This window comes from Marmota monax, unplaced genomic scaffold (assembly GCF_021218885.2).
Source record: "Marmota monax isolate L192 unplaced genomic scaffold, Marmota_monax_Labrador192_F-V1.1 WCK01_AAM20220418_F8-fsc00190, whole genome shotgun sequence".
Classification (NCBI taxonomy): Eukaryota; Metazoa; Chordata; class Mammalia; order Rodentia; family Sciuridae; genus Marmota; species Marmota monax.
In genome coordinates, this window is record NW_026693010.1 from 3,408,763 (window position 1) to 3,434,821 (window position 26,059).

A 26,059-nucleotide genomic window follows, 5' to 3' on the forward strand; every position below is an offset into this window, starting at 1 on the left:
ACTGACTCTTGGGCCCCTCTCTTGAGGGCGGCTTTCAGTGACTCAGCACCGCCCACAAGGCCCCACTTCTTTAGGAAAAGCATTCCTACACACACCTGCCCTCCACACGTCGGAGTGGGGCCCCTCTGGTGGCCTCATTTTAACGTGGTTACCTCTGGAAAGGTCCTGTCTCCAAATAGGGTCACATAAGGTAGTCTGGGCTCCAAGCTCCCCCACCTCTCACCCCGCCACACTGGGGACCTGCACCGCTGTGGGCAAAGCATACCAACCCTTGGCACCTTTCCTGGGAGGCAGTTAGGGAAGAGTTGGTGTCGGCTCCTCTCTGAGCATCAGGAGCCCTCCGCAGTGGAGGCTCGGCCCTGGGCTTCTCGTGGCAGGCAGGGCTGCCACTCCACCTGCTGCTGGCCCCTGCTCTGCTCACTTCCCCCTTCCCTGTGGCTGGACAGTGGTGGGTGGGAGTCCAGGGTTCGTCACTGCTTCCAGGCTTCCAGTTAGTTGGCATTCCGGTGTTCCTCCCGGTCCCCTGGCCCTTGGTTTCTGTGGGATCATGTATCAGCTCTCCTTTATCATATCCAGATTGATTTACTTGGGTCTTTCCTCTTTTTTCTTGTTCTAGCTAAAAGTTGGTTAATGTTGTTTATCTTTTCAGCAAAACAACTCTTCCCTGATGTTTGATGTTATCTTTTTGGTCTGGGAGCAATGCCTGTGCCCCTTGCCACCCAGCAGAACCACAGAGAGGAGGAAAGCTCGATTTCTGGCTCACGGTTGTGGAGGTTCAGTCCAGGGTCCACTACTCCAGCCCTGAGGAGGGCAGATCATCGTGGTGGAAAGGCGCCCACGAGTGGTTGCCAGGGAGGGGGGGGGTCAAGGGACAAAATAGGTGATACCCAGACCTGCTACAGGGCACCATCTGCACTGGCCAGGCCCCACTACAGTCACCACCCAGCACAGTGGCCCTTTCAAATTATTAATCCGCCCAACAGATGAATCCACCCATTAGGCCACAGCTCTCCTAGCCTGATCCATGTCACCTCTGAACATTCCTACATTAGCAGAAGCTTTGGGGGGACACGTCGTATCCAAACTGTAACAATACTGAGCAGATTTTCAAAGGGCTCTAGGAAAAAAACACATCACGTTTTAATGGTACTCACTCCACATTGAGAGCAAAAAAAGGGGAAAATAGAGGATTCAATGCACAGGCGGAGGAGAGCGTGCACACACACCGGCAAGGCTGATGATGAAACTGTGCTCCACACACATCCTGATCCTGACGAAGGAAGGAGTGAGGCCTGTGGAGCCGGGACCTGGGCTGCGGGCTCAAGTGTTCCCAGGTGTCCCCGGGCTCCTCCCCAGGTGTCCCCGGGCTCCTCCCCAGGAGCTGTGTCTCTGTGACCTTCCCTGGCAACAGAGACCTGACACGTGATTCAATCAACTGTCTTGAGAGGGCAGGATATTCTCCTGGACCCTCTGGGAAGACTCAATATAATCCTGAGCATCCGTATACGTGGGTAGGAGATCCAGAGCGAGGAGCAGAGATTGGAATGATGGCCTCCGAGGGGCAGGGAGAAGCCCATGCCCAGTGAGATAGGTGGCTCCAGGAAGACGGAGAGGCACGGCAGAGGAGCCTCACTGCACAGCCCTCCGGGGGGACAGCTCTGCCTCCATTCTGTCTTTAGACCAAGGGGGGTGCAGGGGCACTGAGAAGCTGTTCCTTGAGAATCTGTTTCTTGAGCAGCAAATGGTGGAGGTTCGCACACCCTGGCTCCTTCCTGCTGCTCTTCTCGCTGTGACCCGGCTGCCATGAGCCGAGCAGCCCTCGTCTGCCACCCCTTCCCACCCGCTTGCTCTGTCTCACCTCAGGCACCTAGAAATGGGGTCTGCTGACCATGGATACCTGTGAAACTGCGAGCCACCGGAACCTTTTCCTTCTCCAAGCTGAACTTCTAGGTGTTTTGGTCCCAGCAATGCAAAGCTAACCAACACAGAAATTAGTGTTCAAAGTGGGTCGTTGCCGGGACTCACCTGACCAAGGGGTTCAGGAGTCTTTGGAACTGGCTTGGGGAGGAGTCTGGAAAATTCCGGAGGTGCAGGCCAGAGAGGCATCACCATGTTGTAGGCAGACTTAAAAAGGGAAGTGCTCATGGAACCTCCGAAGCCGTTTGCTGGTGGAAATGCAGAGGGCCAAGAACGTGTTTGCTGTGGTTTAGAGGGAACAGGGCTCTACTGGAAGTGGTGTTAGAGGCCACTCATGCTGCCCTCTGGAAAGGGACGTGTCCGCCTGCCATCCTTGCCCTGTGACTGTGGGTGAGACAGAATTGAAAGTGAGGATCCAATTAATCCGGTGGAAGAAATTTCAAGGTAGCCTAGCATCTGTGTGGTGGAATGGGTATTGCTGCAACTTTAGCCAGGTTTACTGTGACAATCAGGAGCAGGGAGCAGAGAGGAAGGATTTTAAAAACTTGAGTGATGGCCACAGAGCACATGTAAACTCAGGAGCAGGGGTGCTCTGGCTGCCGGAGAGGTTAGGGCCAGAGAGGAGAAACCAAGTCCTCCACATGGAGACAAAGGAAAGGTGGCTCGGGGGCACTCAGGAGGCAGCAGGCCGTCCACTGCAGGTGCCTGGGTGTAAAAGTGGAAACTCACTTGAGCACCTAGGAAGCTGATTCCCCAGGCCCGTTTCCCCATGCTCAGCTGACCAGGCCACCCCAGCCGTGGTCCAAGAGGCCTGGCTACTGAGCCTGCTGGCAGCAGGTCCTGGCCTCACGCCTGGGGTGTGGGTTTTGCAGGCAGAAATGAAAACTGTGGAAGTTATGGGCCATGGGAACTTCCATGGAGATTTCAAAGGGAAGCCTGGGGCCAGGCAAGATGTGGCAGGGCCAGAGTTCCTTTGGGCACCTCTGACAGGGCAGTCCACGCCTCTGAGGAGCAAAGCTGACCCTTCAATGGAGAGCCTAGGAAGTAAAAGAGGTGCAGGCCGGAGAGGCATCACCATGTTGTAGGCAGACTTGAAAAGGGAAGTGCTCAAGGAACCTCCGAAGCCGAGATTGCAGGTGGAAATGCAGAGAGCCAAGAACGTGGGAGAGCTGCTGAGAACAGCTGCAGGAGTCAAGCACAGCCAACCAGAGACAGGCCACGTGAGCCACAGCAGGCCAAGCCACAGGCGTCCGGCTACCCAGGCCCTGTGGTTGGTATCCGAGCAACCCAAGTCCAGGATGCTGGACGTGGAGCTACAGGCCTTCATGTAAGCCCAGTTGGGTTTTGGTCCGTTTGGTTGCATTTCTTATTTCTGTGCCCTGTTCTTCCCTATTGGAACAGGAATGCTTTCTCTGGGCAATTGTCTTTTTTTTTCCATGGGGGGAAAAAAGAACATTTATTTATTTCCATTGGATTCCATTTCACTGGCCCACTCTGTGCAGACCATTGTGCAGGGTCTGAGAATTCCAGTTGTTCAGATCTGGTCTCCACCTGGCCTTGCTCCAACCTCTCTCTATTGTAAGCAGGCATCTCTGCTTCCAACCCAACCAAATTAGCTGCATTAGGTTGAGTCAGATGCAGTAACAAACATGTTCAAAATCTTAGATGTTTACTTCTTATTCTCACTGCCCATCTGAAACAGGTGGGATGAGAGTCTGACCATCTAGTCACTCAGGACCACAGGGGGACAAAGAGTTAACTGTGAATGACATCACCATCTCAAACCAAGGGGAAACCAAGGGGAAACAGCAGACTGTATTGAAGGGCTTCCAACCAAAAGGAAGCCAGGTCATTCCTGCTCTTAGTTTAGTGGCCAAAGCAGTCACAACACCATGCTTAATTTGATGGGATTAAGAAGGGATGCTTTCCTGTGTTTGGAAGAAGAGGAGAAACAGAACTATTGGTAATCACTACAAATATGATCTGCAATCCACACCCCCCTCCCTAATGTTCTTCGTTCCCTGATCCTGTTTTGTCCAAATGTAATGCAATTGTCTTTTGAAAGCACCTCACTTGCTTTGAGTTCTGTGAGGACGTGAGTCTTGGAGGAGACTGGGCCTGGACTTTGAGCTATGCTGAGATGGTTAAGACTTTTGGGGACTCTCTGGGAGGTTGAGACGACATCTCACACTGTGACATGTGCGTTAGTTTGTAGGGCCAGTGGTAAAACCCGTGCCTTGTATCTGGCATGCCCTCACAATGGTTCCATGATCAGACGAGTGGTCCACAGATGAATAAATCTCAGAGGTGGGGCTTTAGGACACCCAGGTTGTGCGGGCTGTGACATTCCAGGGCACAAGTCCTCAGATGGATTAACAATGTGAATGGACTGTGAGGTGATGGCTCTAGGCAGTGGGGTTTGGCTGGAGAAGTCAGGTAACTGGGGACATGCCCTGGGAATGATGACTGTCCCTGACCCTCCCAGTTCTGTCTCTCTCTTTGCGACCTGGCTGTTGTGAGTGGAACAGCTCTCTCTGCCACACCTTCTCCCCTTGTTGTTCTCATGGCAGGCCCAGTGCAATGGAGCTGGCTGACTGTGGAACCAGACCTCTACAACTGTGAGTCAAAGTAGAAATTCCTCCTGCAGGTTGTTCCTGTTGAGCCTTGGGTCACAACAGTGCAAACTGACTAACCCCACCACAGGGCAGGAGGAGGCCTGATGGACGGGAGCGCAGTCACTGTCCCTGAAAGGGCACCCTTAGCTGCACTCTGCCATGGCTGGGGCCACGTTCCTAAGTGTAGAGGGCTCCTGAGCACCTCCCACTGTCCTGAGTGCTGGCTGCTTGGCCTGGGGGCCCCTGCTGGCCCTGGGTGCCCTGCAGGGAGGCTCGCGTCTGGCCTCACAGTGCCATTCACAGCCCTTGTGATGCCTGTCACACAGCGATGCACAGTGCCCCCTGTGGTGGGAGAAGTGTTCCTGGATGTGTGGGCAGCCATGCTGACGTGTCCTGGAAAGCCAGGTTTCCTCTTGGCCCCTGTCCGGCACCCCACCCACTCCAGGGTTCTCCCAGGATGTTGGCAGATCCGATTCTGGTACTTCCCACTAGAGAGTGAGGCTCTGGACACGGGGTCAGTGAGGCCCAGAATCTGTGAGGGCTTTTCCAGAGCTGGGCCCAGCTCCTGCCGTGTCGACTCAGACAGGACACAGGAGACAGAGAGCCAGTTGGTCCAGGGTTTCCACACCCAGGCCAGCAGCCAGCGCAGAGGAGGGGCCACAGCATCTGCCTGGTGTGTGCATGGTGAAGGTCCCTACAGTGGCCTGGCCTGGGATGGGGACTTTTTCTGTCAGTGCCCAGCATAATTTGAGTGTGTGCCCTTGGGGGTGGAAGAGGCTGAGCCAGGTGACTGTCCCTGCTTCCTAGTAACCTGGGCTGCCGGGTGGGAGCTGCTGCACCTGGCCCTGGTGAACCGGCTCTCCGCCCTGGCCAAGCTGTTCTTTGTTCTGACTATGGATGCAATAGTGCTGCGGTCAGTGAGCATGTACGTAAAATATCCGAGTTTTCTCTCGAGGTGTTATGTGAAGCTGTCAGGTTGTGCCTGCCAATTTAATGTCTGGAAATACTCTCTGTGCAGGTGGGTGTAGGGCTCTGGTGCAGACTCCAGACCTTGGCCACAGGCATGGGACGTTATGTTCTGTGCTAATCAGAGATGGGTCATGGGAAAGATTCTTAGTGATTTCCCAGGCAGTGTGTCCATCCACAAAAGAGGTCAGTGTCTTGGCATTGATACAGGAAAGTGACCCTACCCACGTGGACTTCTTAGCAGGAGCTTGGTCACAGACATGTCATGTCTGAGAAGGGTCTGAGGACGTGGTGGCACTGGGCTGGGATTAGTGTTCATGAGGTTCTGCTGAAGGTTGAGAGGACACCCACGAGCAGGAGGGTGACCATGACTCCCTACCCAGGACAGTACCCCTCCCACTCTGCTTGCCCGACAGAGAGCCCAGGAGGTGCAGACCAGCTCTGGGCTGGCGAGAAATGGGAAACAGAGGCTACTCCAACAGAGCGGCCTGGACTGCACCGCCTAGTGGGTCCAGTGGGCAGCTCCCTTCAGGAGGTCCGCAGCTGAAGTGCTGACCTCAGGCAGAGCCTGCCCTGGGCCCTGGGCCTCGCTCCCCACTGTGAACACACCATCACCAGGTCTGGGAGATGCTCCAAAACCAACTCAAGAACAAAGAACAGGAAACTGGCAGGAAGCGGAGACCACAGGAGTAAACCTGTCTCTCCTCATTTTCTCCAAGCAAAAATGTTGGCCATTCCACGTGAAAGAGGAGCACGGTGTTGAGGAGAAGGCACGGCTGGGAAGGATGGCTCCACGGGCATTTCCATAGCCCAGGGAAGGGGAGTGAGACTCACCTACCCAGGTCCATCATCCAGACATCAGAAAGCAGAACACACCCCTTTTCTTTTTCTTAAAGACAGGAAGTGATGAGAAAGGCTGCTGTCCTGCATGGCTGGACCATCTTGATGGCTCCTTCACAGATGAAGGGGCCTTCACTTGTTTGTGGGGTTGTGGGTTATGCATGCAGTGGTGTGAACATCTCATGCCGAATTTTGCTGGTACATGTTACTTTGTTTTTTCTTTTATATAAATTATATATATATATATTTAGTGGTCAATGGGCTATTTATTTATTTGTATGCAGTGCTGGGAATTGAACCCAGGGTCTCACACGTGCTACGCAAGTGCTCCACCACTGATCCTCAACCCCAGCCCCACTTTTTTGTTTTATTTGACTTTAGAAAAAAAATTAATTGTAGATGGACACAACACCTTTATTTTGTTTGTTTATTTTTATGTGGTGCTGAGGATCAAACCTGGAGCCTCACACATGCTGGGCAAGGGCTCTACTGCTGAGCCACAACCCCAGCCCCCGATTTTGTTTTTTAATCTACTTTTAATGAATACTTAGACACTTAAAAGTTGCACATAGCCATGGGGTACCATGTAATGTTCCTGTACACGTATGCATTGCACAGGGTCTGATTCATGGTAAACATTTCCACGTGCTGGAATGAGTCTTGTTTCACTGGGGTGAACATTCCACATCGCTTCTCCAGCTGCTCGGAACACACAGTATGGTGCCCACCCCACAGTCACTCTGCCAGAGCCTCTTGCTCCTCTCCAGCTCCGTCTGTCTGCCCACCGACTGACCTTTCCTGTCCCCTGCTTCCCATCGTTTGGGAATCTGTTTGACACATATCTAGAGTACGTGTGCTGGGTGTGCTTCATGGCTCGGGCTGGCTTTGTAAGAAACTCTCCAACAGCTTTTCAGTGTGGGTCCCACTGGCCACAAGGGAGCATTGGTTCTGGTTGGCATGCTGCCAGTGTGGCATTTTCGATTTGGGGTTGGAGCCCTTTCAGTAGGTGTGTTGTGGGTTTTTGTTGTCCTTTAATTTGCTGTTCCCAGGTGACGCAGGGTGAGAAGCACGCATTGCAGGCCATCTCTCCCCACGTATCTTCTCTGGCGTGCGTCTTTGGACATTCTTCCTACATTTCATTTGGGTTGTTCAGTTTCTTACTGTGGATTTTTCAAGAGTCATTTGTAACTTTGGACACAGGTGCTTTGTCCAATATGTTCCTCTTGTCTTTCCATTTCCGCAGCAGTCTTACACACAGGAGATTTCTTAAAATCTCTTCTTAAAAGTTCCACTTATCAGATTTTTCCTTTGTGAATTGTCCATTGTGGTTAGATCTAAATCTTATAGGACACTAAGAGGAACCTAGATTTTCTTCCTCATTCATTTTCTCTGCAAATTGTATAGATTTGCATTTTGCATTTAGGTCTAAGATGCATTCTGAGCTAATTCTGGAGGAGCTCCTGGAGCCTGTGCCTGTTGTGTGTGTGTTTGCATTTGATCCAGTACCACTTGCTGATAAGACCATGCTATTTCCCAGTATGTGGCCTCAGTTACTCTTGGAGGGAGCAATTGGCCTGCTTCAAATTTGTTTGTGTGCATACTAGAATGAAGTTTGGGGGCCATATTGCAATAATATGTTCAACTTTCTGAGGACGCACAAGCTGTTTTTTTCCACAGTGGCTACACCATTTCATATTCCACCAATAAGGCACAGGATTGCAAACTATATGCATCTTAGCCAATCTTTGTTAACTTACAGTTTTGATGATAGACATCCAGAAGTTTCTGCAGTGTTATTGCATTGTGATTTTGATTTTCATTTCCCAATGACTGCTGGTATATCAGGAGGCTTTTCACATTCTTCTGAAACAGTCTCTGTAGTCCTCTGTCTGGTGAAGAATTTGGAAGTACAGGGAGAGATATAGACAACTGAGATGGGGACATGTTTGGTTGATATCATTCTGTGCATGTCTGTATGTGTGCAGATGCAGTATATTTGTGTACCATGCATGATGTACCCACCTGAACATGCACTAGTTCAACTTGCTTCTCTTCCATAATGCAGAGGAAACTAGGTCTTTCCTTTCCTATATAAGATGCAAAATTGCCTAAGCTGATGTCCTGAGAACTTTGCCAAATGTGTGGGACATGGGTCATTGGGAGAATCTCCTTGAATCCTCCAAGAAATGGGCAGCTGCCAATCACAACCACACAATACATCTCCTTTAAGAGGGAGATCAATATCAATAGATCCTAATGTGAACAATATGTAGCCTTAAACCAAATAGCTCCCATTAGATTGTTTACAGTTTTGTTGCAACAGACAGCATGGTGAGTTCGACTATTATCTACAACATTAACAGTAGATTTGCAAAGGGGTCTACAGTTTCTTTTTTAACTTAATTTAATTTAACATTTTTAGTTTTAGGTGGATACAATGTCTTTATTTTACATTTATGTGGTTCTGAGACTTGAACCCAGTGCCTCATGCATGCTCTGAGAGCACTCTACCTACCGCTGAGCACAACGCCAACCCCAAAGGGGTCCACAGTGTCTGATGGTGGACAAAGAGAACCAGGAGTGGGGTATATAGGGTGAGATGTTAAGGAGGTAGGGGGTGAGGACACAGAGTTATTAGATTTTAGGAAGCGTGAAAGAAGAATCAAAAGAAGTTGGCTGGTAGCAGGAGAAGAGAGAGAGGAAAACTTTAAGGAGACAGGTGAGTGGGAAGAATGTGGAGAGAGTACAACACACAAAATTATTAAGAAAAAGAAAAAATGGAAAAATAAAAGATCAAAGTGTCCACAACACAACTGCAATATACTGTTCAGATATCCCAGTCCTCAGTAGCCTAATGCATGAAAAGCACTTGGTTTCACAAATGTTGGGGATTGAGGGCGGGAGAAGAGAGAGGAATAAAAGAAGAGAAAAAAAAATCCTGATGGAAAATTAAAGGGTGGTTCCTGCTGGAGTCCAGCCTCTTCCCAGCTTCCCTTCTCATCCAGTAGGTGGGGTCCTTGCTGCTTGCTGGTGTCTCCACCCTCAGGATGGTGCTGGTTATTAGGGTGGGAGGGTTGGCCTTGGGGGCAGAGCTCCTGGAGGTGGGGCATAGCACTTGCCTGTCCTCCAAGCATCTCCTTTGGGGCCCACTTGTGTGATGTGGCACCTGGTCTTATCCTGTTTGTCACCTGTAGACCCCACAATTCCTGGTCTCTAATTTGGCCTCTAAACTGTATTTCTGTCACCCCCCTGTTTCTACTTCTCAGTCAGGAACCTCTCTTTCCGGAGGTCCTGTGGGCTGAGCTCTGGGGCCTGCACATCCAACTAAAGATGGTGATGGTGGTAGCGAGGACAACCCAAGATGTCAGCAAAGGTGTCCCAAGATGGAGGTGGCCACTTCAGAGATGGGGCTTCGGGGCAGACTGGGTGGTGTTGGGCAGCGTGTTTGGAGATGTAGCTCTCTGGCATGCAGTGCTGTGGCGGTTGGCTGTCTCCAGACCCTGTCTGGTGTCCCCAGGTGCAGGCTTCAATGTGGAGGGGACTATGACAGCGGTTGAAGTGTCCCAAGATGGAGGCGACTCGGGGAGCCCCACCTTAGTAGATGAGGGTCCTCACGGAAGTGATGGCCTGGGGTCCTGCGTGGGCGTGTTGGCCAGGGGCCCTGCTTGGCACAGTTGTCAAGGTCCTTCTAATAAGTCAGAGAAACAACACTCCCACTGCTTGAATCCCAGGTCACAGTGCCACAAAGCGTGCAGCCCCCCTCCAGCCCACCACAGAGAAGGTCAACACATGGCAAGGGCTGGTCAGCAGGTGGAACTGGAGACCAACATGCCAAGGACATGAGCCAGAGTCAGAAAGTCAGAGATCAAATGTCTTCTCTGAGATGCAGAAGCTAGTCCGAAATAAGGAGAGGAGAAGGGAGAGAGAAAGAGAGAGAGGGAGGGACAGAGAGGGAGGGAGAGAGAGGGAGGGAGAGGGAGGGAGGGAGAGGAAAGGGGAGAGACAGAGAGGGAGGGACAGAGAGGGAGGGAGAGAGAGGGAGGGACAGAGAGGGAGGGACAGAGAGGGAGGGAGAGAGATGCAGAAGAGAAAGGGAGAGAGAGGGAGTGAGGGGAGAGAGAGGGAGAGAGGGAGAGAGGGAGAGAGAAGGAGAGAGAGGGAGGGAGAGGGAGAGAGGGAGAGAGGGGGGATAGAGAGAGGGAGAGAGAGAAGGAGAGAGAGGGAGGGAGAGGGAGAGGGGAGAGGGGGAGAGAGAGACAGAAAGGGAGAGGGATGGAGGGAGGGAGAGGGAGGGAGGGAAGAGAAAGGGAGAGAGGGAGGGGGAGGGAGAGGGAGGGAGGGAAGAGAAAGGGAGAGAGGGAGGGGGAGAGAGGGAGGGAGAGAGAGGGAGGGAGAGGGAGGGAGGGGAGAGGGTGGGAGGAAAGAGAGGGAGAGAGAGGGAGGGAGAGAGAGGGAGGGAGGGAGAGGGAGGGAGGGAGAGGAAAGGGGAGAGACAGAGAGGGAGGGACAGAGAGGGAGGGAGAGAGATGCAGAAGAGAAAGGGAGAGAGAGGGAGTGAGGGGAGAGAGAGGGAGAGAGGGAGAGAGAAGGAGAGAGAGGGAGGGAGAGGGAGAGAGGGGGGATAGAGAGAGGGAGAGAGGAGAGGGAGAGAGAAGGAGAGAGGGAGAGAGAGAGAGGGGAGAGGGGGAGAGAGAGACAGGGAGGGAGAGGGATGGAGGGAGGGAGAGGGAGGGAGGGAAGAGAAAGGGAGAGAGGGAGGGGGAGAGAGAGGGAGGGAGGGAAGGGAGGGAGAGAGGGAGGGAAAGAGGGGTAGAGAAAGGGGAGAGGGAGGAAGAGGGAGAGAGGGGAGTCGTGGCAGGGACACTCCCTGCTCCATTCAGAATGGACATTATGCAGAACTGGGAAAACAAACAAACCAGGAAGGTGAGGCCCAGCAGTGCCGGCCTCAGTGTCTCTTGGAAGCCTCCTCTTGAGTAGCAAGTCTTTGCCTTTAAGAGAACTTGTTGCTGTGTGGGAGTGCTGAGAAGGTGGCCCAGAGGGCATCTGGGTCACAACCAAGGCACCAGAAAGCTGCCCCCACGTTGACTGGCACCTGGTTCCCACTATGGTGCCTGGCTCTCCAGGATGCGGCTCTTCTGTCCAGGCCCAGCCAGGCCTCCTCAGGCCTCCTCCTGCTCCGCGGGCTGCCAGGACGCGGCTCGCTTTCCGCCTTCTGACCCAGAGCAGAGGGGAGGTGGAGAGGCATCTGCGCCATGTCCACAGTGTGGGTGTGTCTGAGGGAGTCGTGTGTTCTCAGAGGAGAAGAAGGTGTCTAGTGCACTCAGTCTGCCCTCCAGAGTGGGCTCCTTGGAAGAAACCCACAATACCGTCCTTGAAAGCAGCCAGGAGGTGCGAGTCCCAGCACAAGCTGTTTGCTCATAAGGCAGAAGCATAAAGACCCCAAGGGAGCTGACCCAGCGGGCCTGGCAATCCCACTGGGTCGGAACAGGCTGGCTGCAAGGGCAGAGTCTGTTTGCAAACAGAATGTTCAGTCTGGAAGACAAGGACATCTTTGTTTGGAGTTGTGACCCGCCAAGTGACCAGGGATGAAGTGTTTGTCCTGCGACACTCACCAGCAGAACCCCCTGGTGTCCTCTGCTCTGAACTGATCCGCAGGTGCACCCAAGGACAGGACCCCAGGGCCTGGAAAGGAGCCCACCAGGATCCGCAGGAACCACAGCTGGAGCTCAGGTCGGGTCAGGACTTGATTTGGTTCCCAAAAGCAGGAGGAAAAACCCCCATAATTCAGGGCTCTTCAGACAGAGTTCTGAGAGGGGTTTTTACACAGTATTGGGGAAAAACTAACTCTATATCAGCTGTTGATTTGGAGACAGCAAGCAAAGTTCCCACCAAAAACCAAAGTATCAACTTGTCTAAAATGACCTTAACCACAAACCAAAACAAGACATTTATGTGTAAAAGAATAGAAAAAAAATTTGAGACCTTTTAGGATGATACTGATGTCTCACTCCAGCTGCCAAATGACTGAAATGTGGCCCAGACTCAAGAAAACCTTGACCCATCGTAGCTGACCCAGAGTAAAGTGGCAGTACTTGCAGCAGTCATGGACCTGAGGCCGGTATATATATCCAGAGAGCAGGAGAAAATCGGGCAGCTTTGCTGAATCTGCCTCTTCCTGCCAGTGAGCACTCCTGCACATGCCCCTGCCTTCCCAGCTGACATCATGTGCAGGCCCTACCACACCCTGTGACTCTCACCTAGCCCCTCGGGTTGTCCAGGTAACCTCCGGGGGCCCATTGTCCTCCCTCCTGTCTCCTCAGGAGGGAAGCACCCCAGCAAAGGGTCCAGACCTGGCTTCACTGAGGACACTTTCCTTCTCCACTCCCTAGATATCCAGGGGCTGGGGCATGTGGCCGGTCGAGGGACCGGTCCCTCTCAGGGCTGCCTTCTTGCTGCTTGGGATCTGGGCACTCTGGGCTCCAGTCCTGTGTTTTCAAGGCCACCCCTCATGGCGCTACAGCTCCTCCGAGGTGGTGGTTCCTAAGAAAGAGGTCCAAAGTGGCAAGAGTCTTCATTTTCCAGGACATATTTCCTACAGCCTGCGTTTCGGGGGCCAGAGACATGTCATCCATCTTTGGAGAAAACATCTTCTGTGGCCCAGACACATGGTGTTGGCCACTCAGGATGACCAAGGAACCCTGCAGATGGATTACCCCTACTTCCCTGAAGACTGTTACTTCCTCGGCTACCTCAAGGACATTCCTCTGTCCACGGTCACTGTTGAGACGTGCTCTGGGGGCATGGAAGGTGTCATGATGTTGGATGACCTCACGTATGAAATCTCACCTCTCAGGGATTCAAACAGGTTTGAACACATCGTTTCACAGTTGGTGGCTGATAAAAACGCCATGGGACCAATGTACGGTCTGGACCACAAGGACGTCCCAAGCCCCCTGAACCCTGGAGTGAAGTACAGTGCAGAGCCTCGGATTTCTAGCATGATGTATAGTGGCCACGAGGCTGCCCTGAAGGGGATCGTGCAGTGTTCCCGCTCCATGTATAGCAGATACGACAATGTCAGCAAGTGTTCTGAGTTCCTAATACACATGTTTAACATAGTCGACACCCTTATGAGGGGTATTGAGTTCAGGTTCTATATTTCTATGGTGGTTGTATATTCCGAGAGTGATCCTGTTTCACTTCCTAGTGGTGAATGGTATCCGTCAGGGATGGATATACACAAACATTATGAGGATATATTCTACTGGCCATTTAGACCTGCCTCCTGCACACTAGTACTTAAAGACAAACCACATGAATCTGCATTTGAACCAGTTCCATATAGTATGTGCAATAAAGGATCCATCACCTTTGTCGCTGCACTATACAGGCCTGCGATATTGTTAGCGATCATTGCTGCCAACCATCAGGGGAGAATGATTGGAGTGCTGTATGATGGAAGCAACTGTGTTTGCCAGAGAAGGGACACATGTATTATGTTCAGGTGGCCTGGGGTAACAGATGCATTCAGTAATTGTTCCTTCACACATGTACAGCATATAGTTAGTAATCCTTCACTTAATACGTGCTATTACCGCTCTGAGCGGGTTCTTCATAATAGCAGCATAACGATGAACCGCTGTGGGAATTACGTAGTGGAAGGCAAGGAACAGTGTGACTGTGGGCCCCTGAAGGAGTGTTACACCAGCGGCTGTTGCAACACCGAGTGTACATTTACAGAGGGAAGCTCTTGTGATCGAGGAGCCTGCTGTGCCAACTGCACCCACAGCCCCATGATGACACTTTGCAGAACTGTCCAAAACGTGTGTGATCTCCCAGAGCACTGCTCTGGAAGTGACAGCAACTGCCCTGAAGATACTTACCTGCAAGATGGAACTCCATGCAGTCAAGACGGCTACTGTTACAACGGCAACTGTACCGACCGCTCCATGCACTGCAAGGAGATCTTTGGTGAATCTGCTATGAACGCTGAGGACGCTTGTTACTCTATAAACTTGGCAACACACCGATTTGGACACTGTGGGAGATCAGAGAATGAGATGGTGTACACTCCCTGTACTGCAGCTGACAAGATGTGCGGAAGGCTGCAGTGTAATAACGTCACCCGCCTCCCCATATTACAGGAGCACGTTTCGTTCCACCAGTCTTACATCGACGGGGCCTACTGCTTTGGACTGGACGAACACCGTTCATCAGGGACCACTGATGCTGGAAAAGTGCGGACAGGAACCCCGTGTGGCAGCGGGAAGATGTGCATTGGCAGTTCATGTAACACATCAATAAATGCACTGGATTATGACTGTCTCCCTGAAAAGTGCAGTTATAAAGGGGTCTGCAACAATCACAGGCACTGTCACTGTCACGTAGGCTGGGAGCCTCCTAATTGTGACAAATTAGGTCATGGTGGGAGTGTGGAGAGTGGGCAGCTTCCAAAGAGAGTGCGGACGGTAGACCGGAACCCAGAACTGATCATCTACTTGAGACTGCTGTACGGCCGTTTCTATGTCTTCATCGCGGCACTGCTCATTGCATATGCACTGAATGCAAAGACTATCAAGACTGTCAAAGAGGAAGCAGCAGCAGCAGGAGGAGAAGAAGCAGCAGCAGGAGGAGAAGCTTAATAACAGCCAGCCAGCCAGCCTCCTGACCCCTGTGGAATACAGGGCACCCAAAGTGACATCCATGAAGAAGAGGCAGAGAGAGAGACGCACAGTCCTCCTCCTCCTGGCACAAGTTGACCTTGGGAGATCTCCGATCAGCACTCTGAAATAAACATTTCCACTCCACACGTGAGTGTCTTCCACATCTTTGGGTGCTGGTTAGGTCTCCAAGCTGAGCCTGAGCCTCTGGCTGCAGGAGACCCGAGGCTGCAGGCCCTGGGACCAGTGGGAGTTGTCATGTCCACGGTATTTCAACACTTCCTGTCTTTCTCAAGGGGCTGAGCCCCGACTCTCTAGGTGACCTCTCCTCTAGACCCAAAGGGAGCTCAGGGAATTGAGGCCTGCCTCCAGCCGAAGCTGCCTGTTCCACAGCGGCAGTGGGGGAGGGCTGGGGGCCCAGGGAGCCAGGGAAGTAGCCTCCACTCCCCACCAGGCCCAAGCTGAGTGCAGATGGCCCTTGGAGGAAGATGGAGCTCTGGGTGGACACTGCCTTCCTCAGAAATCAACCAGAAAGGCCAGTGGAGGGGAGCAGCAAGCTCTGGCCCTCGTGGGGCACTGTCCAAACCTCACTCCTCCTCTCCATGCTGTGTCCACATCCCCTTGAACTCAGAGCCTCGGAACAGCAGGGCCAGGCTCCTGGGAGAGCAGGCTGGTGTGGAGGGCATCCGAAGCTCTCTGTGTCAGCACCCTTTAAATAAAGAGAGAAAGTGAAAACGCACAGCGCAGAGTCTCCCCTGCAATGTAGGTGCCGATCCCCGCCCAACCCACAGACCTCAGAAATGAGGCCTCTGCAGCTCCCAGGGAAGACGAGTTCCAGGCCCCGGTGAAGGGCGCGTTTCAAACCACCCTGCTCCCTCGGGTGATGGTGAAGGACTTCCTCCTTCCTCCAACACATCTGGATGCGCTGCCCTGAGCTTTCTCCCAAGTTCGCCCCTCCCTGCCCAGCTCTGTGCCTCTCCCTGTACACATGATGGTGTCATTAGTGAAGGTAAAGGGAAGGTTGAGCGGAGCTCAGCTGTTAAATGCCCACTGGCTGCCTGTCCTCGGGCTGTGGTGTTCGGGCCTGGGAGCTCCAGCCACTCCGTGCTTCCTCATCTCCCCTCCGCTATCCTCAAAGCAGTCCTTAGCAGGGCCAGGACGTGCTCCCTGTGGGGGCTGAGTCCCCTCTCTCCAGGTCACTGCCCAGATGCACCCTGGAGCCTGCCCCGGGCACACAGCAGGTCCCACCTGCGGTCACGGCCTCCGCCACTGTGTCCCTCCTCCCTCACCTTGACACACAGGGCCGTGAGGAGACAGGGAGGAACAGGGAAGGCAGCTCTGGGGTTTGGTTGAAGAGATGGCAGGTGGTTTGGGCTTAACAACTGAGTCCTGGGTGAACGTCACTCACGGCAGTGCCTGCTTTATCCAAAGTGGGTCTAGCAGCCACATACTGAAGTCAGGGCAACCAGGCTGAGATGAACAGCCGCTCCAGGTCCCAGGTGGAGTGTCAAAGACACACTTCCATCATCCCAGGGCATGGCCCATCGGAGGCCTGCCCTGTGCATGGGGTTGCGCCCCAGCGCCTGTGGCTCTGTGCTGTGTTCTTGCGCCTCAGGAGATTCTGGAGCCCTGGGGAGGACAGCTGAGGCCGCCCAGCAGTGGACCACCATCTGCTGCACTTGGCCTGACCTCCTGTGGATGCAGCTGTTCCCAGCTCCACTCCTGAAGTCCCAGCAGGTACTATTTCAGCGAGGTCGGCATCCCGGGTGATTTCATTTCTCTCCTACAGTTTGACAGACTGAGACCTGTTGGCAGTGGCTCTGCTGCCCTGGCCTGTTCCCCTCAGCTCTCTCCTTGGGGGGTGATCATGGCATCCTTTACCCTGGCATGATGGGGCTTCATCACTGAAGAACAGGATGCCCTCAATGTGGAGCTCCTGGTGAGGTGTTGCTCCTGCAGGGAGGAATTCTTGCACACCAGCCCCGGAGGTCAGGATGGAGTCCCAGACCCTTGCTGCCTGCAGGGCCTGAGCTCGATCCAGGCTGGCTCCAGGGCCTGTGATCTCTCTCCTTGTCTCATTTCTTTAACCATGGGGCACAGTCTTCCAGGGACCTGTATCTGTGGTCTCATCCCTTGGGAGGCCATGAAGTCCACTTCATCTAATTTGGATCCCAAGGTGAGGAACTCATGTTAGGACCTTCCATTCCCCAAACACACATGTGTAAGTCAGTGTGCAGGGTCTCCCTTCAGCAACCGTGTGGATGGATACTTTTCCTCAAATGCTGCGGCAAGAGCAGAGTTCATCCAGCCTGATGGAGGCACAGCAGTCATCGGCTGTGCCTGAGCAGCAAAGCCCAGCATTGGAAACATAGCCATGGAAGGGTGGCGCATGGGGGCTGGGAGGGGTCCTCTGAGGAGGCTGTGCAGTGAGCAGTGCTCACTCCACACCTGGCCTTCTTCTGCTCTTGGCACAATTAGCTATCCCCCAAATCCCCTTTTGCACTTTTGGGGGGAAAGTAGCAGACATTAAGATGCATCAGGACAGCCAGGACTTGGGTGCGTTCCTGGAGATGCTTGTCCAGTGTTTCTGTTGCTTGCTGGACTGCTGCCTGGCCTCTGCCCTGTGAGGCAGGAGGGTGTGCTGAGTCAAAAGGACCATGGCCTCCACCTCTGCATCCCCACGCCTGCCTCCTGAGCTCGGCATCACACATTCTGAGAGGTGCAGACAATTTGCCTGCCCAGACAGCTTCATCAGCAAAGCCAGTCTGCAACTCCATGGCTTTCCTTCTCCCTGAGCTCCCTGACATTGTTGCTTTATTCCAGTATTTTCTCCACTTCACACCAGGCTTTGCTTTTCTCAGAAATAGAAAAAGAAAGAAACAACTTTGCATAAAAATGATAAGGGGCACAGAACAGGCTATGTAGTGCAGACGGCCCAACTTTCCAGACTTGGACCCTTTTTGAATAGTAAATGTCATCACGCATTCAGTGTTTCAGGTACCTGCAGCTCCAGCAAGCCCACAGAGAGAGCTCAGGCCCAGCGAATCCTACAGGAGAATCTCTCTCCATCTCTCAGGGCCACCTACTTTGACCAGCCAGATCTTCAGAGATGACGTGGGGAGGGTGGAAGTAGCCTCCAGTCTTCCATCCAATTCCAACATGACACCAGGAACTTACCCAGGGATTTTGTCAGATGACCTCATTCAGCAACACACACACAGTCTGTTTCTGCCCAGGTGATTTGGATTAATAAATCCAGCAGAGCCCTCCTCCCGCTGTTACGGGCCAGGCTATATGGACAGTGACCAAACTCCATTTTACCCTGAGGCTCCACGTCATGTAAGAGATTCTTCTCCCATGGGAACACCTCCCTCTGTCCCCATCTACAGTGGCTTAGCACAGCATGTTTGGTGACATAAAATGGCAATTCTTATACAATGTAAAATTGTTCTCTCTTTGGTTGCCATTTTTCTTGGACAATAGACCCTGTCGGAGTTTAATTGTCTAGACGTTGGTAACCATTCTTTAACTTGTGCTAAACTAGGGACGTTTTGGCCCACTCCCCCTTCTGCTTTTGATTTTAGATCTCATGATGTTTGCTTATGGTTTTGAATCATAGCAGCAGCTACTTATGATTCATGTGGTTTTGGACTAAAAGGTGTCCTCTAACCCCGGGAGGAGGGCGAAGGGTGTAGACTGGCAGCCCTCCCTTGGCCTGCCAGCTGGTGCATGCAGACCCCCAGCTGGCCAACAAAGGTTCTGTCTCCTGCTTTAAGATCGACTCGGTGATTTATTGCAATCTCACCATAACCCGGGCAGTCTCTCACTCCTGGTCCTTCTGCAGGGTCTCTGGTTCTTCTAGGAGCAGTAAGGACTCTGAGAGTCCGATTGGCAAGGGGCGGAGGCCAAATCTGACCTGCTGGGTGACAGGGGCCCCACTGCTGCCAGGAGAGCAGATCCCAAGAGCCAAGGCAGGGCGCTCTCAGTACTGGGCCCAGGACTGGTTGCTGAGAGGGCAGGGAGAGTGAGCCTGGATAAGGTGTTCACTGAGTGACGCGGAAGACAGAAATGGATGAGTCTGCAGCTCTGGACTGTGTGGGATCCCAGGGAGGGGCCGTTTCAGACAGCGTCCACCCTGCTGCCATCTTGGTGGTGGTTGTTTTCAGTTTGTTGCTGAAGGCAGGGATGGTTCAAGGCAGAGCTGATCCTGCCTGAGAGCTTCCGTCCTGGCTGGAGTCCAGGGAAGGTGGGTGATGGTGCAGACCCCACTCTGGGCAGGAGGCAGGACCTCTGGCACCCCTGCTCTGGGATTCCCCAACCTTGCGCTTCCTGCAGCCCAGCTGGGCCTAAGTGTTGGGGACCTCGTGGCCCTCCTCCTCTGGGTGATGACAGTCCTTGCCTACAGGAGTGTGGGAGAGAGTGTGAAGGGCACAGGCCACGACAGGGTCCACTCACAGTGCCAGAGGCATGCCCCTCTCCAGGTCAGTCCAGTTCCCACCCTGGGGTGGACACAGTCTTTGGGACTGGTTTTAGGTGGCAGAGGCCTTTCAGGGGCCTTGGAGCTATTGCACCTGAGGGGTCTTGAAAATCTTTGGGGGTAGAAGGACCCTAGAGGACTGTGGAGCTGCATAGGGCCAGAGGCGAGGGCATGGGGTGCTCTTTGCTCATTTCTGTTTGAGTTACTTGTGGTGAACAAGGGGTCCTGTGTGTGGTAGGTAAGTCGTCCACCACCAGGCTCTGCGCCCAGCCCTTTTTATTTTATATTGGCACAGGCTCTCCCTGAGTTGCCCAGGCTGACCTTGAACTTGGGCTCCTCCTGCCTCAGCCTCCCAGCAGCTGGGATGGTGCCTCTGTGCCCAGCAAGGGCATGGTCTTTGAGGACTGTCAGCCCTGGGGTCTGAAAGGCCCATCTGAGGAGTTGGAGACACACGCACCCTCATCTGGACCCTTGGTCCCAATAACCTCAAGATCACAAGCAGGTCAGGGGTCAGACTGAAGGCACAAATGAGAAGCCGTCTGACATGGATGAGGTTTCCTCTGTCTTCAGAGATGTGAGGTGCAGTTTGGAGAACAGTTGCACGTCCTCAAAGGCCTGAACTTGCTCTTACAGATTGGGGTGCAGACCCCCCACCGTGCGGCACCCGAGGTCACCAGGGGCACAGTCTGCTCAGTGCACTCACAGTGAGGAGACCCAACATACCTCCCTGCCCTACTGGGCAGCAGCCCATGGGCCCCTCTGCTGCCCTGGGGCTCCTGAAGGCCGGGTGCCTCCAGTCCATCCACCCAGCGGTAAGAGGCCACCAGCACCTCGGTGTGGGTCCCCAATGAAGGTCCGCCTGGTATTTGGAGAGTGTGCGGCTGGGGTCTGCCTGACAGCAGTACAACTCCAGGCTTAACACAGCTCCCAAACCAGACTTCAGATGCCTGTTCCTCACTCACTAAACACTGGAAAGCTTTTTAGGCTTTTACTCCATCTTTTTGAAACCCCTTTATTGAGATGTTATTGTCACAAAGAATGCACTCGTCCTGAAGGGACCGAGTTCTATGGGCTGGAACACGGCAGCACTGCTCAACCGCAGGGATGTCTGCAAGACCGCATCGGCAGGTGGCTTGTCAAGGCTCCAGCATCGCAGAATGTACCCACAGGACCCGAGTGGCCCGTGACCCTCTGGGACCACTGCTGCATGCTCAGCAGTCATGACGGAAGCAGGGCTTCGTGGCCTGTGGCCGACAGCATCAGCACAAGAAGCAGCCACTCTGCCACACTCGCCTTCTGACCCTGGGGAAGACTGAGATCTGCTCTTTCAACCACAATTTCAGTTTAAATGCAGTGTCCGTTCTCTGTGTGTACGACCGTCTGGCTGTCTCAATGTGGGTTGTGATTTTAATATCCAGAAAAGCCTCCATCAACATGGTGTGGGGGGTGGACATCCAGTCTCTGGGGTCACATGCCTTCCTTGGCTGATGGCAGTCCACCTCAGATAAGACGTGGAGTTCTGGAAAATGTCCCTTCCTATCTCTACCTGCCAAAGAGGATCATGGAGGAGCCTGTCCTGATATCGTATAATAGAGTGACCTCATCTGTGTCTTCTTCCTGGGAAGATGTTCTAACTGGACGCACCAAGCGGCCAGGAGAAGCTTAGGAGAGCAGGTACGGTAAAGAGGAGGGGCCTTCCCATGGACGGCAGGAAGCTGGACACTCCCTGCTCCCCAGGGACATGCATGGGGACTCCTTTGGGAAAGTGGCACAGAGCAGGAGTGTAGGGTGGAGCAGCCCCTTGAGCTGGGGTGTTCTGGGGAGGCCAGTGCTGTGCTCCTCGGGGTGGCAGAGCTGTCCTTCTGTGCTTAGTAGGGTGCCTGCCATCAGGTGTGGACGTGGAGTCCCTCTGAAGGCTCACATGCTGGAGGCTTGATCTGCAGCAGTGTTTGCAAGTGGGCTCTGAGGAGGTGACCGGAACACGAGGGCTCGGAATCACTGGGTCAGTCCTTCAGTAGCTGGGTGGACACAGGGAGATGGTGGAAACCACAGCACTGGGCATAGGTGGACAAAGCAGGTGTGGGGGGCGGGTGAGCTGGAGGGGAATTTCCTGCCTCTGGCCTCTTTCTCTCTCTGCCTCCCGGCTGCTGTGAATCGGGCAGCCCCATCCTTCCACCAGGATGTTCTGCTGTAAGATGGGCCAGAGCAATGGAGCCAGCCCAACACGCACTGGAACCCTCGACACGGCGGTTATCTGTGAGGAGTCCTGCTCCCCACAGGTTGAAGTTTGAACGTTAGAGAAGCACAGGGAGGCAAGCATGTGAAGCAGGGTTTGTTTAAAAAGGGGTGACCTAGACTTCTCCCGCGAGGGAGAAGGGGCCCTAGCTGGTGTCCTGGTATCCCAAGAAGCGAGGTGTTCTGCATTTTTATATGTCCTAGGATTCCTTTGTTCTCCTGCCTTTACCCCCTTATCTTTCTCCTTCCTGGGTACCTGACAAGGCCCAGGAGTGCTGGGTGGGAGGGCCAACAGGTGGGAACCAGGTGGGCTGAAGGGTGGTGCAGCCCAGGACACATTAATTAACAACCTTAGAGCTCCCTGGAGGGAGGGCAATTCCTGGAGCAGTTCCATTAGGGTGGAGGAAGGGCTCTGAAGGAATTAACATTTCAGTCCCTCAGGGGACAGTCTCCAACTTCCTGGACTTCTTGACCAACCTGACTTGATTACCCAAGCCTGTCTGATTCCGGCTTCACCAGGAGCCACAGGGACCTTTCCTCCTTCAAGTTGTCCTCAGGTACTTGTCGCAGACATGGAAAGCGTGACCCTGGATGAGGGGCCTCAAGTCTGCAGATGGAAGGAGCTCCACCCACAGTGGAGCAGGCCGTGTGAGGGGCCTGGGGTCTCCCTGGCTCCACCCCGCACAGCTCCTGAGGAGACAGGTTCCTCCGGGACCTGCCACTGTGTCCTACCCAGACCCGTGATCTTTCTAGAGCCCAAGGAAATGGGGGAACCTCACTTGGCAGGACATCCAGTGGGGACCTGGGTGTCATGTGAACGTGACAAGGAAGAGATGAGTCTCCCTCCTGCAGATTGGACCCTCCACACAGCTGGGTGACTGTCGAGAGGGGGCAAAATTGTGACGTATGAAGTCGAGGGGAGAAATAAAGGATGTCCACACGCTTCTGCCCCTTTCAATGCTTTATTCACTCAGATTACTCAACACAATTTTACTCCTTAATGCTGGGCACTACGTAGACATTATCAATTCACAGCGAACAATTCTAGATCAATTCCACGCACTGCAAAACACACTGAATCATGACAGGCTAAAGACGGACATTCCCTCTGCATGCTCAGTTCAAAAGTCTTAAGCCTTAGGAGCAAGGGAGATCTTTCCATCTTCTGAGGTTTTCTTCAGTTTCCTTTCTTTAGTGCTGTCTATATTTCATTGTTACAGGTCTTTCACCTCTTTTATTAGATCGGTTCCCAAGTAATTCGTTGTTTTTTTTTGTTGTTGTTGTTGTTTTTGAGGTTGTTGTGAATGGGATAGTTTTCCTTACTTTTCTTTTTGCTGATTCAACTTTGGTGTATAGGACACAATCAATTTATGGATGTTAAGTTTGTATCCTGCTACTCTTCTAAATTCAGGTATGTGTTCTAGATGTTTTCTAATGTTTTTTTTTTTTCTGGGAGGAGGGTCTTCTATACATAGGATTGTGTTGTCAGCTAACAGAGATAGTTTGAGCTCTTCATTTCCTATTCACATCCCTTTAATGTCTTTTTTTTTTTTAATTGCAATAACTAGAAAGAACTTCAAGGACTATGTGGAGTAGAAGTGGTGAAAGGGGGCTTCCTAGCCTTTTTCCAGGTTTTAGAGGGAATGCTTTCAGTTTTTCTCCATGATGTTGGCCTGGGTTTTCTACACAGCTTTTACAATATTGACGTATGTTTCTTCTTTCCCTAGTTTTTCCTGATTCTTAACTCAGGTAACACTACAAACTTTCCTCTTAGAACTGCATCCTAGTGACCCAGAAATTTTGATATGTTACATCAGTATTCTCAGGTACTGAAGTGGCACCCCCTTTCTCCACAGAAAAGCCCTCTTCACCACGGCTGATTTGGGGACTGTCAACAAAAGAGTCTCTGCGAAAGAGTCCATTGGAGATAAACTTCCTATTTTCGTGTCGCCCTGTTTTACTTGACCACTGGCCTGGAAGATACCTGCACTCCAGGTGCTGGGCACCCCCTTACTAGTTTTTCACAAATGTATCCAGTATAGTACTTTGTAGAAATGTGCAAACAAGGCCTCTGGCCTTGAGCTGGGCTTCACAGAGATGTCTACATTTTTAACATAAGTTACCAACTGGGCTCCATGGTAACAGCTGGCAGGGGAGGAAAGAGAGGGGAGAAGAAGCTCCCTCCTTCCCAGGTGCTGTCCTTGAAGGGTTAACTTGCCCAGAACAGTGAAGGAAAAAGCTGCTTTTATGTGAACTTCTGCAGACTGTGGACTTCTGAGCCCCTCCCCTTACATGCTAGGTATAGAACTCTGAAACTCCCTGAACTCGGGGTTCAGGGGATTGATTGATTACAGCAAATGCTGTGCCCTCTGAGCCTGGCTGCAGCCAAATAAAACTGTTTCCTGCTATCGTCGGTGCCTCGCCTCGTTTGTCCCTACAACAGTACCCCTAAGTGTTTTTCAATTTCAGCCCTCATGTCTTCTGCTCTACATTCATCATTTAATAGCACATCATTTAGTCTCTGTGTTAAAGACGTTTCCATTTTTTATCTTATCATTGATTTTTAATTTTCTTCTATAATGATCTGAAGAACACAAGATATTATCTCTATTTTTTTTTTGTTTGGTAAGAGTTGCTTTGTGGCCTGAGATACGGTCTATTTTAGAAAAGGATCCATGTGCTGCTGAGAAGAAAGTGTATTCAGTCATTCATGAATGAAATATTGTATATGTTTGTTAAATCTTAATTATATGTCTTTATTTCTAAAGAGTCTTTAGTTTTTGTTTAGAAGATGCATCTAGTGGTGAGAAGCTGTTAAAGCTACCCAGTATTCATCTTTTTTGATGAACCAGTCTTTTTTTTTTTTTGCCCTATTTCAAAGATGCAGTCTGTGGGGTGGCCATTTAGTTGAGAACTAGAGATAGTAATATTCTGTCACCCACGACAAATTCTATCTTAAAGACTCTCCTGGTTTCCAGACTTGGTGGCCATCTTGCATAATTCTTTCTTCTGGGAAGAACAACAAAATGTATTCATGCTGTAGTAAAAATATGTGGATTCCTTCAAGCATCACGCCTGTCCCCAGGGAGTGTCCTTCATGGTTCCTGGGAGTGACTTGTGGCTGCAGCTTCCTGCTGGTGAAGCACAGCTTCTGCTTCAGCACTCTACTGTGCTGAAACACTTTGTCCACTTTCTAACGCTGTCCACTGGACCCCATCGGGTCACCACTGCATACATTCTGCAGGTTGGTGCTTCCTTTCCCTCTGTCCCTGGACATGAATGATTCCTGGCCACATTGGTGGAAATGAGTGCACCTCCTCATCCTCCTGATTACAAACAAGGACGTTGTTTACATCCTACTCAGTGCAAGGACCCGGTTAGGTCTGTGCACTGCGAGAGCCTTGTCGTGCTGCTCTGAGCTCTGTGTAAGGACGGCAGGGACATGGGGACAGGTGGAAGTCGATAGGCACATAAAGCTCAGGTTTCTGGGGAAACAGGCACAGGGGAAACCAAGCCCTTGGGGAGGAAATTGGACAATTTAGAGTAGTGTTGCCATGGAGACAGTTTCCACAAACCAGAAAAAGCAGAGAATTAAGGTTGTTGTGGGAAATTCCCAAGGGGAGAGTGTGTGCTCTTTCAGAACTACAAAAACTCCAAACTTCCTTCACTTCCCTCCAAGGAGTCATTGCCCTCAGAGTTTGGGGCCAGGTATCAAGGCTGAGGGACCCCTGAGGGCACACTCCTCTCCACCCTCCTCTCATTCCCCCTTCAGCAATCACAGCCTGCATGGGGGCTTGGCCAGCCTCAGTCCACGTGTCCTGGGCCCGCTTGCCTGGTCGTGGAGGGTGCTGTGCTAGGTAGTCTAACAAGACACAGACGCCTTTCCCATGGGCTTTGAGAGCACAGGGCTTGTGTCATGTTCAAGGCCTTTAAATACAAAGCAATAAGAGCAAGACCATTTCTGGTTTCCTCTGGCAAACTCCCTAGTTTTCCCATGACTTTATAGAAATTAAATTTATATTGACAGTAGTTTGACAGAAGTCAAATTAAAGGAACATTGAGAAAACAGGGAAACTCTTACCGAGACGGATGGTCTGCTTCCTTTCTGCACCAGAGTCTCCCTGGATGGAACAAGTGAGTTCTGTAAGACGCTCTCCCAAAGCCCATGTGGCTGAAAACAGATCCTTGTCCAGTAAGTGAGACTGTTTTCTTCCTGACAGATTGAGGGGAGAGGCAGGGATCACTTTCTTCTGTGCAGAAGGAGGGAAATCCCTGGCAGGGAGGACCAGGACTCTGGCACAGAGGTCAGCAGGGGAGGACATTCATGGAGCAGTCTGCGGCTTCCAGGG

The 26,059-nt window shown here is 52.2% G+C and overlaps 1 long non-coding RNA gene and 1 gene segment (V, D, J or C); one reads left to right on the forward strand and one right to left on the reverse strand.

Annotated features, from left to right (window-relative positions):
* The window catches only part of LOC124098278 (uncharacterized), a 29,687-nt gene extending 23,091 nt beyond the window's left edge, over positions 1-6,596 (forward strand). For both annotated transcript variants that reach the window (XR_009227606.1, XR_006853532.2), the window contains exon 3: positions 650-6,596. This is a non-coding gene — a long non-coding RNA (uncharacterized LOC124098278). The remainder of the gene's footprint in view (positions 1-649) is intronic.
* LOC124098269 (Ig mu chain C region membrane-bound form-like) overlaps positions 1-26,059 on the reverse strand; it is a 167,622-nt gene that overhangs the window by 134,089 nt on the left and 7,474 nt on the right.